The sequence below is a fragment of the Sinocyclocheilus rhinocerous genome, unplaced genomic scaffold (assembly GCF_001515625.1).
Source record: "Sinocyclocheilus rhinocerous isolate Xijiao unplaced genomic scaffold, SAMN03320098_v1.1 scaffold2765, whole genome shotgun sequence".
Lineage (NCBI taxonomy): Eukaryota > Metazoa > Chordata > Actinopteri > Cypriniformes > Cyprinidae > Sinocyclocheilus > Sinocyclocheilus rhinocerous.
The window spans coordinates 273,198-287,782 of record NW_015653018.1 but is presented as its reverse complement, the minus strand read 5'-3'; the positions used below and the strand labels follow the sequence as shown (position 1 = coordinate 287,782).

The following is a 14,585-nucleotide window of genomic DNA, read 5'->3' as shown; positions in this document are numbered from 1 at the left end:
TATATATAATTTCTTTCATGGTTATTATAGTAAACTAAAACTGAAATTAAAATTAGATCGATAATTTCCATTACTAAAATAGCTAAAACTGGAATAAAAATGAATAAAAAAAATCTACTAAAATTAACAACAACACACAATATATATATATGTATATGTATGTATGTATGTATGTATATATGTATATATGTATATGTGTATGTGTGTGTGTGTGTGTACATACATAAAACATACACACACACACACACACACACATGATTTATAAGCTTGTTTCCCCATGGGGACCTCATGAGTCGGTGTGTATTCAGGTTTAAGTCCCCACCGGGATGTACACACACAAAGTACTATAGTTCTCTTTCCTTATACAGTCTTTAATTTACACCGAAAGAGAGACAGATCGGGAGAGAAGTCTAGCTGGTTGTGAATATATGATCCATTGAGATCATCGTTCAATATTTAGAATGCACAAGCATACACTTTTATGTTGCTTAATGTGTATATATTGTGAAATGTAAACATTATTTGAATGCAATGAATGTTTTATACACAAATATTAACATTTGCTGCATTATGCACCAGCTCTGAATGTACCACCAGCATTTAAATGTGACTATTAGTCACGGAGTGATAAAATCTGACATCACACATTCAATTGTGAGTGCTATTTCAACAAGCTGCACCTGAGACTGAGCACGAGGAGCCATCAACCAGACAAAATGACAGTCCAAACTGAAAATAAATGATCATCTGTGAGGAACGGGAGGGCTGGGTTATGGCTGTCTAACCAAATACTGCCTCACACTTCACTGGCACTATAGCATAGAGCACAGTAGGTAAAATTTCATCTATCTATCTATCTATCTATCTATCTATCTATCTATATTCCAGGGTTATTATAGTTAACTGAAACTAAAATTAAATTCATTCAAACATTTTACATTACTTAAATTACATTACAAAACATTATTTTAAATAAAATAAATGTTAAATAACATGACATAAAGTAAAATATAAAAAAACCTTAGTATTACAGTTATTTGCCAAGGCAACATTTCTCATATTTAATTTAGTTTAACTTGATGTAAATAACTGAAGCTGGAATAAAATAATAAAAAAAAGCTGTATAAACATATACATATAAAAACTTACAAAACGTAAAATATACTCAAACTCACTCAAAAATACTCAAACTCGATTGAATTAAAATAAATGGAAATGATAAAAATAACAACTGATTCAAAATGTTAATGAATATCAAAATATTCAAAATATTAGTAAATAAATATAGTTTTTTTTTTCTCTCTCCCCTCTCTGTTTTTTGCCGAGGATCAAGTAATTTTCTCCAGCTGATCTGGTGTATGAGTTTGGATGGTTTGTCTGTCAACATGCATATAAATGCTTTGAGGTGCTTGACCTTTCATCATGACCATTCTCTGTCTGTTCAGCCCCGCTCCCCCCGAGTGCAAATTCATATGCATTAGACATTGTGTGGGCCAGTGCATTTCAAAATGTCCAGTGGCTGTCAGGTTACAGGGTAAAATATGATGTGCACCATTTCTGTGGAACTGAACCATAATAACTATGGAAGCAATTTCCAGGCCTACAGGTGGAGGACACATGTTCAAGGAACCTTTTTCATAGCGAGGTTATTGATTAAGCTATATTTTAAATGATAAAGCATACAGTATCATTGTTTTATGTTTTTAAAAGTATTAAACTTTCAGGGTAATTTGTATCAATTTTTTTTTCTATTTTTTTTTCAGTGTAGAAATGTAGTTTGTTATGTTGCCGTAATATTGAAGTGCTTCAGAGCAGTGTTATTTTAGTATAATTGAGATACTATTATATAGTTTAAAAAATATATATTTTGAATTACTTTTTATATTTTTTATATTATTTTAATTTTAGATAAAATTTTTGCAATTTTGATATGTGTTATCATTTATTATTTTATATATGTATGTATATATATAATATTAGAATTGTATAAAATATTAGATATTAGAATTACTCTATATTTTTGTATTTTATCATTTTAATTTTAGTTAAAATGTTAGTAATTTTGTTGTGTTTTGTCATTTTATTAGTTATTATTTTAATATATATCTATATAGTTAACTCTATTAACAGTGATTTTTCTAAAAATTTGTTCTTGTTGAAATGACGTTCTAATTACTATTGAATTATGTTGCAGTAATTTTGAAGTGCATCACATGGCTTGAACAAAATCCTGACTTACTGTCAAAATATATGTATGTTTTTCCACTGTAAACCATCTGACCTACATTAGCTGCTGTCTCTTGAATTCTGACGGTGTGCTAATGCAGTGTGGAGGACATGCGCGCTCTAAAACCAGAGGATTACGCTTCACAAATGTCCTTTCGTTATGCTGATTATACCACATCTTCATTTCCATTCATTTGCAGATGTTCTATATGGAAACTTCCTTGAAATTGAGAATTTAGCTGCCCTTTCTCCTTCATGCCATCATATGCACAAGTAAATTGTTCAAACTGATCTATGTGAGAATTCAAGTGCTATTTAAATCCATGAGCTGATTTAGTTACTAGATCTACATGCATGTGGATATATCGAGCAATGCAATACAGTTCCACCCATAATTATGCATATGACTGAATATGGATTAATCAGTCATTTAGTACATCGATGGATTAATCAGTAAAAAAAGAGATGTGCTGTTACTTTACTTAGTCATTGGATATTACATGGATTTTATTTTTGAATGTTTTAGAGGGCTGCTATGTGGTTTTTAGGGTGTTCTACTTCAAGAAAAAAAAAGTTATGGTATGCTGGTCTTTAATATGCCATTTTTTCCTGGTTATTTAAAATGTGAATTATATAGAAAAGTAATTGCACATATTAAGACAATTTGTGGCATCATTATATCTGTTCACCAGTCAAATTATGTTAAACTATGTTTAATTATTAGGGTTAGTGGTTTGTTTAATTCTCTAAGCTTAAGCAATAGTGATGCTTGCCTTAATGCCTTATTGATTAAAATGATTGATTTATTCATTTAAAGTTACAGTACTATCAGAACTACGAATGAGTTTTCATTGTGAGAGGTTATAAAAATAGTTTTCTGTATTTCTCCTTAATTTTTCTTGAGATTTTAATACTGAATATTCAAGTTCACAGATGTAATTTACACATGCACTAAGAATATGGAAATGAAATGTAGGAATATAAAACAAAGTGAGCTCTTTTTTTTTATCTCAAGGCTTAATTGTTTCACACAACTAAACGTTTTCACATCTCATTTTCTTTCTTCTCTCCTCAAGATCAAGCACAGCAGCTCCTAATGATCCTCCTTCAGGAGAAACATGGGTAATGATTAAAGGACCTTGTTGAGAACATCCTCATAAAACAGAATGAGAGGCTTATGTGAACATGCTCCTCGTGAATTCCTCCACTCTTTGTTAATGTTTGGATCCTTGGTTAATGTTTGACACATAATGAGAAAGTTTTTTTTTTTTTTTTTGCGCTGGAAGGAGAGAAAGCAAAGATTAATTTGGCCTATGGTTGGTCTGCCTCACTCGTAAATTGCAAAGTTTCCAGTGAGCTCGGATAATGAGCTCTACACGCCTGTCAAGTTGCTTGTCATATTCGGTAATTAATTCTGAGGAGGACTTTCCACCACATATATATACACTAAACAAACTCACTAAAAATTCAGCATTTTATGCTTTTAGTGCATTTAAGAGTCTTAATGAAATTTTGAGGTGTCTAAAAACAGAGATTTAAAGCAATAGTTCATCAAAAAAATTTAATTAGCTGCAATACTCCCCCTCAGGCCATCCAAGATGTAGATGAGTTTGTTTCTTCATCAGATTTGGAGAAATGTATCATTACATCACTTGCTCACCAATGGATGCTCTGCAGTGAATGGGTGCCGTCAGAATGAGAGTCCAAACAGCTGATAAAAACATCACAAATAATAATACTATATTCTATTAAAAACACATTTAAAATATTTTTTTTTTCAGACTAAAATGCATACGTTTATGATACATTTTGTTCCTTTTGGCACTTCACAACTACTGGTTAGGCTACTGCTTTTACTGTATAGACAAAAAAAAACATGAGCATTAATTCTGTGTTCCAAACTGGCTTAAGAATGACATGAAAGTGAGTAAATGTTGACAGAATTCTCATTTTTGTCTGAACTATTCCCTTAACCGCTGTTCTGCAGACTCTTGTATTCCAGATATATTGCATTTGTTTTAGTACTGCTGTATAATAATGATTGTGTTACTGTGGCTGGTGTGATTTTACATGATAATTTCCTCATCTTGAGTACATGATAAATCCCTCTGCTCATTTTATTCCTCATAACACTGTTTTCCAGAGAATTTTTGCCATTATAATATGCATGTTAATAGGCGTGCTCACCCTTCTCTACAGCCCATTATCATGGGCGCCATTTATCTCCCTAATGTTTCTTTTGTTTCTACCACAAGTGTTGCCAGGTCAGTCATTTGTTTAGCAAAATAAATGAAGTTTGTTCCTGTGCACCTTTTTATTTATAGATGGAGGAGATGAGAAGTAGTCTTTCTTGTTTCCTGCAACCGCAGCTCGCAGTTTTTCACGCGAGCCATGAATATTAAAATCATTTGCTTTCTGCAGGTTTGCTGAGTGGGGGGTTATTTATTTTTCACGCCGCTGCGATGTATTATTCATCTGCGTATGTAAATAATGCATGACTGGTTCCCTGAGAAAATGAACCCTTCCCCTCTGAACCCGCACAGCAGCCAGTCTCTTGATTGGCAATTATGTTGTTCAATTAATGAGGTTATTAATACTGCAATTGGCTTAAATACTCTGTCTTGGGGAGCCACCGTTTAGCGTCTTAATTAAAGAGATTAAATATGTGTGAGCCCGGTCTCATGAAAATGCGTATAAATAGTACGCCAAATAAAAACGAAAACGCGTGGTATTGATATGCAAAAATGGACGTTGGCGTGCATATGATACGCATGTGTTTGGCGTGCATATAATACGCAGTTTTCGCGTGCATATGATACGAAATTTGTTGGCGTGCATATGATACGCAGTTTTCGCGTACATATGATACGCATCTACCCCACAACCCTAAACCTACCCATCGCGTAGCATATACACGCCAAAGTCCATTTTTGCGTATCAATACCACGAGTTTTCGTTTTTATTTGGCGTACTATTTATACGCACTTTCATGAGATCTATAGCTATACATGTAGATAATATTATCTATATGAGATAATATGCAAATATTACAATTTTATCAATTCCTGTTTATTTTCTGTTTTGTTAGTCACTTGGTTATATGTACTACATAACCAGCACAAAATGTGGTTGATTCTATAGAAAAATCTTGTTTAACTTACTGTAAAACATATAGTGACATTTTAGGCATTATGTTAAAATTGTTAACATAAAGCATTATATGCTACTCATAACACATAATAGCAATGAAATGACTATTGCATGACTAAAGATAATAATGCATACGTTTAAGATACATTTTGTTCCTTTTGGCACTTCACAACTACTGGTTAGGCTACTGCTTTTACTTCTTTTTACAGAAGCTGTCTGCAGCCTATTTCTTTTCTAATCAAAAGAAAATAGCGACACATTATCAGTCGAGCTCAAGATATTCTGACGAATGTAACCGAAGACCACGCAGGACGTGGAACGTGTATCTTCACATGCAAGCTGTGCTGTTATGCAAATGAAACACCTGTTTGTTCTGAGACGGTAAGGTTGTGCATACTTGTACCGTCACCTGGTATGGAACATTTCTGTATCAGTTCTTCTAGAAACTTTTGAGTTTTTCTTGAATCCGATTTGGAGTGCTTACATAGGCGGTTTAAATGATGCTCGTCATATGAAGCACACAAAAGACTTGATTTTAGTTTGCATCAGTATGTTGCAATGCAATACTCCAATACAATCAATATAAGTACTAATTTTGGAATGAAGTACAGTTATATTTATAATTTCTCTTCCTTTGTCTGCCATCTTGGACAGATCTTTTCACTGAGTTTGCTGCAATGAATTGTGGGATTGCCTTCTCTGCATTGAATACAAGCAATGCTGCTTTAGAATTTGGCCAGATTTAAGTCTCTCAGAAGTACATGCACTATGTTTACTGTGCAGAGTAAGCAATATTGCTGCATGCATAGAAATACAGAGATGACCAGTAACTTCAAATTATATTTTTAATTTTTTTAATCTTGACTCAATATTTGATCAGAATTTTGCAGAATTAAACATAATGAGGCCATGTGATGTGATGTGACAACAATTCTGTTTAAAATGCGTACTGCATACATAATGCATACTCTTTCGCATACTATTTTATATAAAATAGCAGGCAGTGTAGTGATGGCTAAACGAAGCTTTGGAGATCTGTAAATAAATAAATAGCACTGCTGGATTGTTTTATTTATTTATTTTATTTTATGCATTAAAGGAACACTCCACTATGTTTGAAAATAGGCTCATTTTCCAACTCCCCTAGAGTTAAACAGCTGAGTTTTACCATTTTCAAATCCATTCAGCCGATCTCCGGGTCTGGCGGTAGCACTTTTAGCTTAGCTTAGCATAGATCATTGAATCTGATTAGACCGTTAGCATCTCGCTCAAAAATGACCAAAGAGTTGATATGACCAAAGAGCAATGATATTACGTAGCACCTGAAAATAGTCCCCAGCTAGGTAACTTCCAATAAGCCTATTTTCAGGTGCTGCGTAATATCATTGCGCCTGCTGGACCCATGGTACGGCAGCAAAGTTCCTTGATTATTACGCCGGAATGAGAATATAGGTCCTAGAGCGAGATGCTAACGGTCTAATCAGATTCAATGATCTATGCTAAGCTACAGCTAAAAGTGCTACCGCCAGACCCGGAGATCGGCTGAATGGATTCGAAAACGGTAAAACTCAACTGTTTAACTCTAGGGGAGTTGGAAAATGAGCCTATTTTCAAAAATAGTGGAGTGTTCCTTTAAGTAGTGATGGCTAAACAAAGCTTTGCAAATCTGTTCACAAAAATAAATGGCTTTAAAGTGTACTGGCACTGAAATAACTAAGACATAAATTCCTAAATAAAATATGTCTGTTTTGACTATGCCTTGATGCTTCGACTGTCATTTCATAGGCAAAGTTAATTTGCGCTTTTGAAACAAATTATGAAATTGGAAAAAAAAACAACAACAATGTATTAATGTAAGGAAAACCGCGCTGGAATTCACTCCTTTTAAACCAGATAATGAAGCAGTCATGTGGTTCTCCAGTTAATGAAGCTTTGGACGTTTTCGGACATCACAGGCTTTTGGGAAAAAAAAAAAAAAGATTCAAGCTTCGATATGGGGCTTTAACATGAAATGTGTTGGCTTTTTATACAATCTTTGGAGTTCGAACGTAACATCACTAGCAATAAGCGGTTTCTGATAGCTTTGATAAGGTAAACATTTCTTGTAACATGGCTATCAAAGGCTATCTAATATAACAAGGTCCCAAAACCCACTGAACATAATGTACTCAATGTAAATCAGTACAGATACAGTGCCAATGTTAAACAACAGAATGGGACAATCATCTCTAACTCAGTTTTTACTCCACATATTCCCCATTCATCATCATAATCATAATCATTAGTTTTACTCACGCTGCCTGACTATTACAAGCACATCTATCTCATCATACAGCTCAGCCCGTGGCTCTTACAGAAAACACAGAGAAACAGCGGTAAAGACAGACAAGACAATGAATAATTAAAAGAAAGGCGTATGGGATCAGCCGCTTTTATTGTGTTATTGTAAGCTGGGCATTACTTTTACTGTTTATCTCGCATCAGAAACTGCCATCTGAACACATTTTGTGTTTTATATACAGGTGCTCTGTGTCTGTATTAAACAGACTGTACATAATACATAACATTTTTGTCAGCTATCAAGTTATTTATTATGGCTCTCTGGAATACTTGATGCTGATTGGTTTTGAGCCAGATTCAGACTTTCACTATAAAAAAATAAGAAAATCATTTACAGTTATTCATTTAGTAGACATTTCTACCAACAAGAGACTTACAAAATAACAAACAATTTGTCACTAAGCCAACAATTTTCATACATTGCCAGGTTTATTGGAAAGATAGATTAGAAACAAGTTATAGAAGAGTGAAATGTAGAAAGATATTTTTTATTTAAAAAAATGTATTAGTAAATATTTGTACACTATGACGATGACTTGTCAGTCAGTTGTTCTATAATTCCACAAGTTTGTCCCTAATTAGATTAGATGTGATGTGTGGAGAAAACAAGAAAACAAAGAAAAAGAGATGAAATAAAAATGTAATTATATGATTTGTAATAAATAAATAAATAGATAGTGTGTTGTGTAGGAAACTAAGAAAGAAAATAAGGAAAATGTCACTCATTCACAATATATTTATTGTGTGTAATTTCCAGTCAAGTTGTAAGTTGGTCCATTTATGTATAAATAAATAAATAAAATATTTTAGTAACATAATTTCCAATGAGGCATGTATAGACACTGTTAATAAACAAATGTAGCGAATCAGCTCATGGGGAAATAAAAAAAAAAAAGATTCAAGCTTCGATATGGGGCTTTAACATGAAATGTGTTGGCTTTTTATACAATCTTTGGAGTTCGAACGTAACATCACTAGCAATAAGCGGTTTCTGATAGCTTTGATAAGGTAAACATTTCTTGTAACATGGCTATCAAAGGCTATCTAATATAACAAGGTCCCAAAACCCACTGAACATAATGTACTCAATGTAAATCAGTACAGATACAGTGCCAATGTTAAACAACAGAATGGGACAATCATCTCTAACTCAGTTTTTACTCCACATATTCCCCATTCATCATCATAATCATAATCATTAGTTTTACTCACGCTGCCTGACTATTACAAGCACATCTATCTCATCATACAGCTCAGCCCGTGGCTCTTACAGAAAACACAGAGAAACAGCGGTAAAGACAGACAAGACAATGAATAATTAAAAGAAAGGCGTATGGGATCAGCCGCTTTTATTGTGTTATTGTAAGCTGGGCATTACTTTTACTGTTTATCTCGCATCAGAAACTGCCATCTGAACACATTTTGTGTTTTATATACAGGTGCTCTGTGTCTGTATTAAACAGACTGTACATAATACATAACATTTTTGTCAGCTATCAAGTTATTTATTATGGCTCTCTGGAATACTTGATGCTGATTGGTTTTGAGCCAGATTCAGACTTTCACTATAAAAAAATAAGAAAATCATTTACAGTTATTCATTTAGTAGACATTTCTACCAACAAGAGACTTACAAAATAACAAACAATTTGTCACTAAGCCAACAATTTTCATACATTGCCAGGTTTATTGGAAAGATAGATTAGAAACAAGTTATAGAAGAGTGAAATGTAGAAAGATATTTTTTATTTAAAAAAATGTATTAGTAAATATTTGTACACTATGACGATGACTTGTCAGTCAGTTGTTCTATAATTCCACAAGTTTGTCCCTAATTAGATTAGATGTGATGTGTGGAGAAAACAAGAAAACAAAGAAAAAGAGATGAAATAAAAATGTAATTATATGATTTGTAATAAATAAATAAATAGATAGTGTGTTGTGTAGGAAACTAAGAAAGAAAATAAGGAAAATGTCACTCATTCACAATATATTTATTGTGTGTAATTTCCAGTCAAGTTGTAAGTTGGTCCATTTATGTATAAATAAATAAATAAAATATTTTAGTAACATAATTTCCAATGAGGCATGTATAGACACTGTTAATACCTCTGGGTCATAAAACCAGTGGTATCAGCATTAGTTGCCATGGGGACCAGGGGCCTGTTCGGCTTTCCTAGGGTGTTACGCATTTCGGGGGAAGGGTCCATAGGTCCTCATATGGCTTGTTAACTGAGGGGTGTTACAGAGTATTTGTTAAATATAGCTAACAAAATATATATTGTGTGTTTGATTGGTCCAGACGCTACACAAATTACATTAGTTGTTCATTTTCTGATACTTTTTTCCCTAGAGTTCTGTGATGAATATAAAGTTCAAAAGAACAGCATTTATTTCAAGTAAATCTTTTGTAACATTTTAATGTGTTCTTGCTGATTAAAAATATTATCTTTAAAAATAATAATAAAAATAAATACAAATAAAAATCCTATTGAAATATCTTGTTAAGGGAGACTTTTTTCTCTCTCTCTTTCAGAAAGTCCAAAAGTGTGCTTAGGAAGCGCTGCTGGTGTTTAACCGATACGAAGCACCTGTCTGGCTCAGCGGCTGAGATCAGCGTGCTAATGCCGTCTGGCCAGAGCAGATGGCGAGCCGTGAAATTTTATGAGACGGTTACGCTGGCAACAGTGATCGCTGAAGGAGCATCTGAAGGGAAGATGGCACATTAGCGGCACTCGCAGGTGCTACAGTCTGCCAGTAATAACATCGCAGAAAAAAATCAATTACAAGCAAACGATGAACACTATCCCAGCTGAAACAGAGCTGAAATGAATCAGTGTTTATGACCAACTTGTCCCTAGAAGGCCTTTAAATTTCTCCGAACACACATGAATGCTAATACTGCACTAATTAGCTGCCACTTAGTACTGCAGCAGACCAAAACGACTACACACTACTGATAGGAGGTCTGGAGTCTCTTCTGCTCACCAAGGCTGCATTTACTTGATTATAAACACAGTAACAACTGGAATATTGTGAAATATTATTCAACTGTGATACAGTTTTTTATATTTTCATTTATTTGAAATGGAAATCTTTTGTAACATTACAAATGTATTTATTGTCACTTTTGATCAATTTAATGCATCCTTGCTGAATAAAACTATAATTTCTTTCAAAAAAATTTAATAATTTAATTAAATATTTAGTGAGTTCATGAATCAAGCCAGGGTGTTCATTCTAAGCACACGCTCGTCTGCCGCTTTAAATTCTCGAGCCTCAATGTGTTTATCGTTCATCCGCTGGAAAACATCGTTCTGTAAGTGATTCCAACGTTTCTCTGTGATTTTATCGTTATAGCTGTGGTGTGGACTTTGCTATTCTTTAATATTGAGGATGATTTTTAGAACTATATCTTTATCGTTATTTTTATAGTTGTCGTCCTTGGTGTGAACAGGTCTTAACAGTGTGAATTTTGGACCGAATTTCTCAAACTATAATAGTATCTCAATGATACAAAAATAACACTGATTCAAGCAATGTGACAAAAAGTCAATTCTAATTTGGATTTAGTTGAGTTTGTGAATTTGCTTGAATAAGTCATATGAAGTCATATGATACGTTTTGCAGCTTAAAAGGCCTGTTCACACCAAGAACGATAACGATAAACTATAACTATAAAGATATGTCCACACCAGCAGATGATATAGTCTGTTCATTCTAAGCACACGCTCGTAAAAAAAATTCGTTACTTGAAATAAAATAAACATTTCAGCAAGTTGCCAAGGCATCATTTCTCATTTTAAGTTTAACTTGAAATACTAAAATAACTAATACTAAAGCTGAAATAAAAATTCATAAGGACTTGAACTAAAATAAAGGTTAACTGAAATTAAATAAAATATAAAAATAAATTATCAGACATGATTAAAATCAGGGTTATTGTTATTATTACCTAAAATGAAAATTAAAACATTAGAAAATTTCATTACATGAGATAAAATAAAGGTTAGCTGAATTTATTATTATTTTTTTAAATCTTAAACTTTCAGTAGTTACCAAGCGCAACAAGCACTAATCGAAATTTGTTTTATATTGTGTGTAGACATGACTAAGATCAGGGTTATTATCATTAACTAAATTTAAAACAAACAAAAAACCTAAAACTAAATAATAATAATAAAACATTTTTGTTAACTGAAATAAAATATGAAAATTAAACTAAAATTGCTAAAACTTTAACAAATTAAAATGAAAAATATACAAATAAAGACTAATTCAAAATATTATCAAAACCTATAGTAGTATATCAATGAGACTAAGATGTGCAGTTGAAATAGTGTAAAAAAAAAAGACCTACAGGCAGCTAAACATTGCAGCACATGCTGTGATCCCAGTTTCTAACACATTACCACTTTATACAGTAACCAATTATGGCGATATTGGTGTATAGAATATAAAATAGCAAAGTGGGGACAAAAATTCTGCTGCAAATGGCAATAAAAATGTGTTTTGTAAAAAAAGACGAAGCTGATCAAATTAAAAAAAAAAATAATAAAAAAAAATGAGGCATGTAGCGAAATAACACAGATTGAGTTGACAGGACATAAAAAGAAAAGCCCACGGTTCGAGTCGTCCCGCACCCTGAGCAAATTCCCACTGCTCTCCTGGAACGCTCCTGATTAACATAATCAGACGGCATTTATTATTCAGGAGGTGTGGTGAGCCGCTCCAGGGGTCAGGCTTTTGCTCCGTCTAATAACCCGTGTTTAATATTAACGAGCCAGACAGGCGGTGTGATTTGCATAGCCTTTATGATGCCTGCTGGCTGCAGAGCTGTTTTCCCTTACAATTCAGACTTATTTTCCACTATCCATTTTTATCGTCCTCCTGACAAAAAGTCCTATGTCTTAGAAATGTAACAGGACACCTTATAAGTCTATAAGTTTCAGCAGCAGAAATAGTGATGCTTGCCTTAGCAGACGTGACTAAGTTGTTAGTGAACATCATCATATAAACGTTGCATGCTTCTTATGGCTACGAAAGCCTTTGGTGTCTTTAACCTCAGACACCTTTTACGTTCATTTCCTTAATGTACGATGCTGATTCTTATAGCTCACAGGTAAAGCGAAAAACGCCTGGTTTTTGTTTACTTTTAATGGTGTCACAAGCAGCATGGTGAGCACTAATGAGCAGCTACTCCCAGAGTCTGTGTCCTCAGGCTGGTGTGTGTGTGTGTGTGTGTGTGTGTAGTATCTCTATTCCACAGAGACTTTCAATAGCCACAGGGTTGGTCAGATAATCTGCTAGTTTTTTGACTCTACAAAATGTGATCACTAGTGACATGTCTAGCAGTGTTGGTGAGTAACTAAAAGTAGGGATGATACACTGCAAACTTTATAAATATTTTACAGATATAAAAACCTTAAAACAAGATACATGCACTTGACACACAATATATATATACACTGTAAAGAATTGCTGTAATTTTTACAGTAAATATTTACAATAGACCACTGTATTTTGAAATTTACAGCATTACTGTATTTTGCTATGAATTGTGGGAACATGCTAAATAATTGCTGTAAATTTTACAGTAGTATCTACCATAATATACTGTGCATGTTTTTAAAGGAAGAATGTTTTTGCATTTTCCTATATATTCTGGCAACATGATTATGCAGTAAACGCTACAGGAGATCATGTATACATATATATATATATATTTTTTTATAGAAGAAAACTGTTGCACAAGTTTTGAAATCCAGTTTTGGTACTCAGTCAACTGTAATAAATACAGCATTTTTAACGAATTATTTACACCATGTTGACTCATATGATTATATAATGTACGCATCTATTAGTTTAAAACTGTTTGCTTTAAAAACACACATGATTAGGCAACTACATCGGCGTAGCGCGTGCGCGTGATGTCATTTCGTCATTAGCAGCGGACATCTTGTGACTTCTTGTGACATTTGGTACTCTTCAATTTTCGCGCTCAACTCCTGCACGCTACAATATAGAAGTTGAGGGGATGGGTTGGCTGGCTGGTGGTTTTGGCAACAGACGTTTCAAAAGGGATAAATATCTGTTCAATTCTATGCTACGGAATTTGCTTTCTGAGTCCAAAGTTACGATTAACTTTAACGTTAGCTAGGTAACTAACTCTTTTTTTTTTTTTCTCCATCTTGAAAGTGTGACCTGTCTGCCATATTACGTTACGATTACATTTTCGATAGCTGTTCAGTATAAAATAAGTTTGGATTGTTGGTAGTAGTCACGTAAACTTTAAAACATTGCAATTACATTAATAAAATTTAAATTGTGTAGGTTTTATGTAACTCAGTAACGTTAGTGGTTCACTCGACTGCCAAGCCATTAACTAATTAGCACGTGTTTGTTCGATGGAGTTGCTGTAAGGATTTGTTTAAGTTTTAGCTTTATGTTAATATCACTTATAAGGGTGCATGTAGTCATATTAGTACTTTAGTTGTTCATTAGAAAGTACATTGGAAATTGCTGTGCACGTGCTTTACTGTTGTGTATGTGACGTTATTAGCTATTTTTTGATTATTGCAGTTGAACATGTTTATCTGTCAATTCTGTAATAATGAGAGTAGCACAATCCTAAATTTTGTGCAGCATGTGAAATTGCATAGAAATGTGCCTAATTCACAATTTAGATGTGGTGTGCCTGACTGCCCACATGTTTTCACAAAGTTTTCTTCATTGAAGTCCCACATATACAGACATCACAAAGAACATCGCACTTCTGATAAAGAGTTTCAGGCACAGATGTGTGATAAAACATTTAAATGCCATTTTGTGAAGTTCAATGTGGGACCCTAACGCAGTTTTTGTCTCAT

General features: G+C 33.5%; 1 pseudogene; it reads left to right on the top strand.

Moving 5' to 3' along the window:
• The first annotated feature begins 12,815 nt into the window (after positions 1-12,815).
• The window catches only part of LOC107715533 (uncharacterized), a 4,939-nt pseudogene continuing 3,169 nt past the window's right edge, over positions 12,816-14,585 (top strand).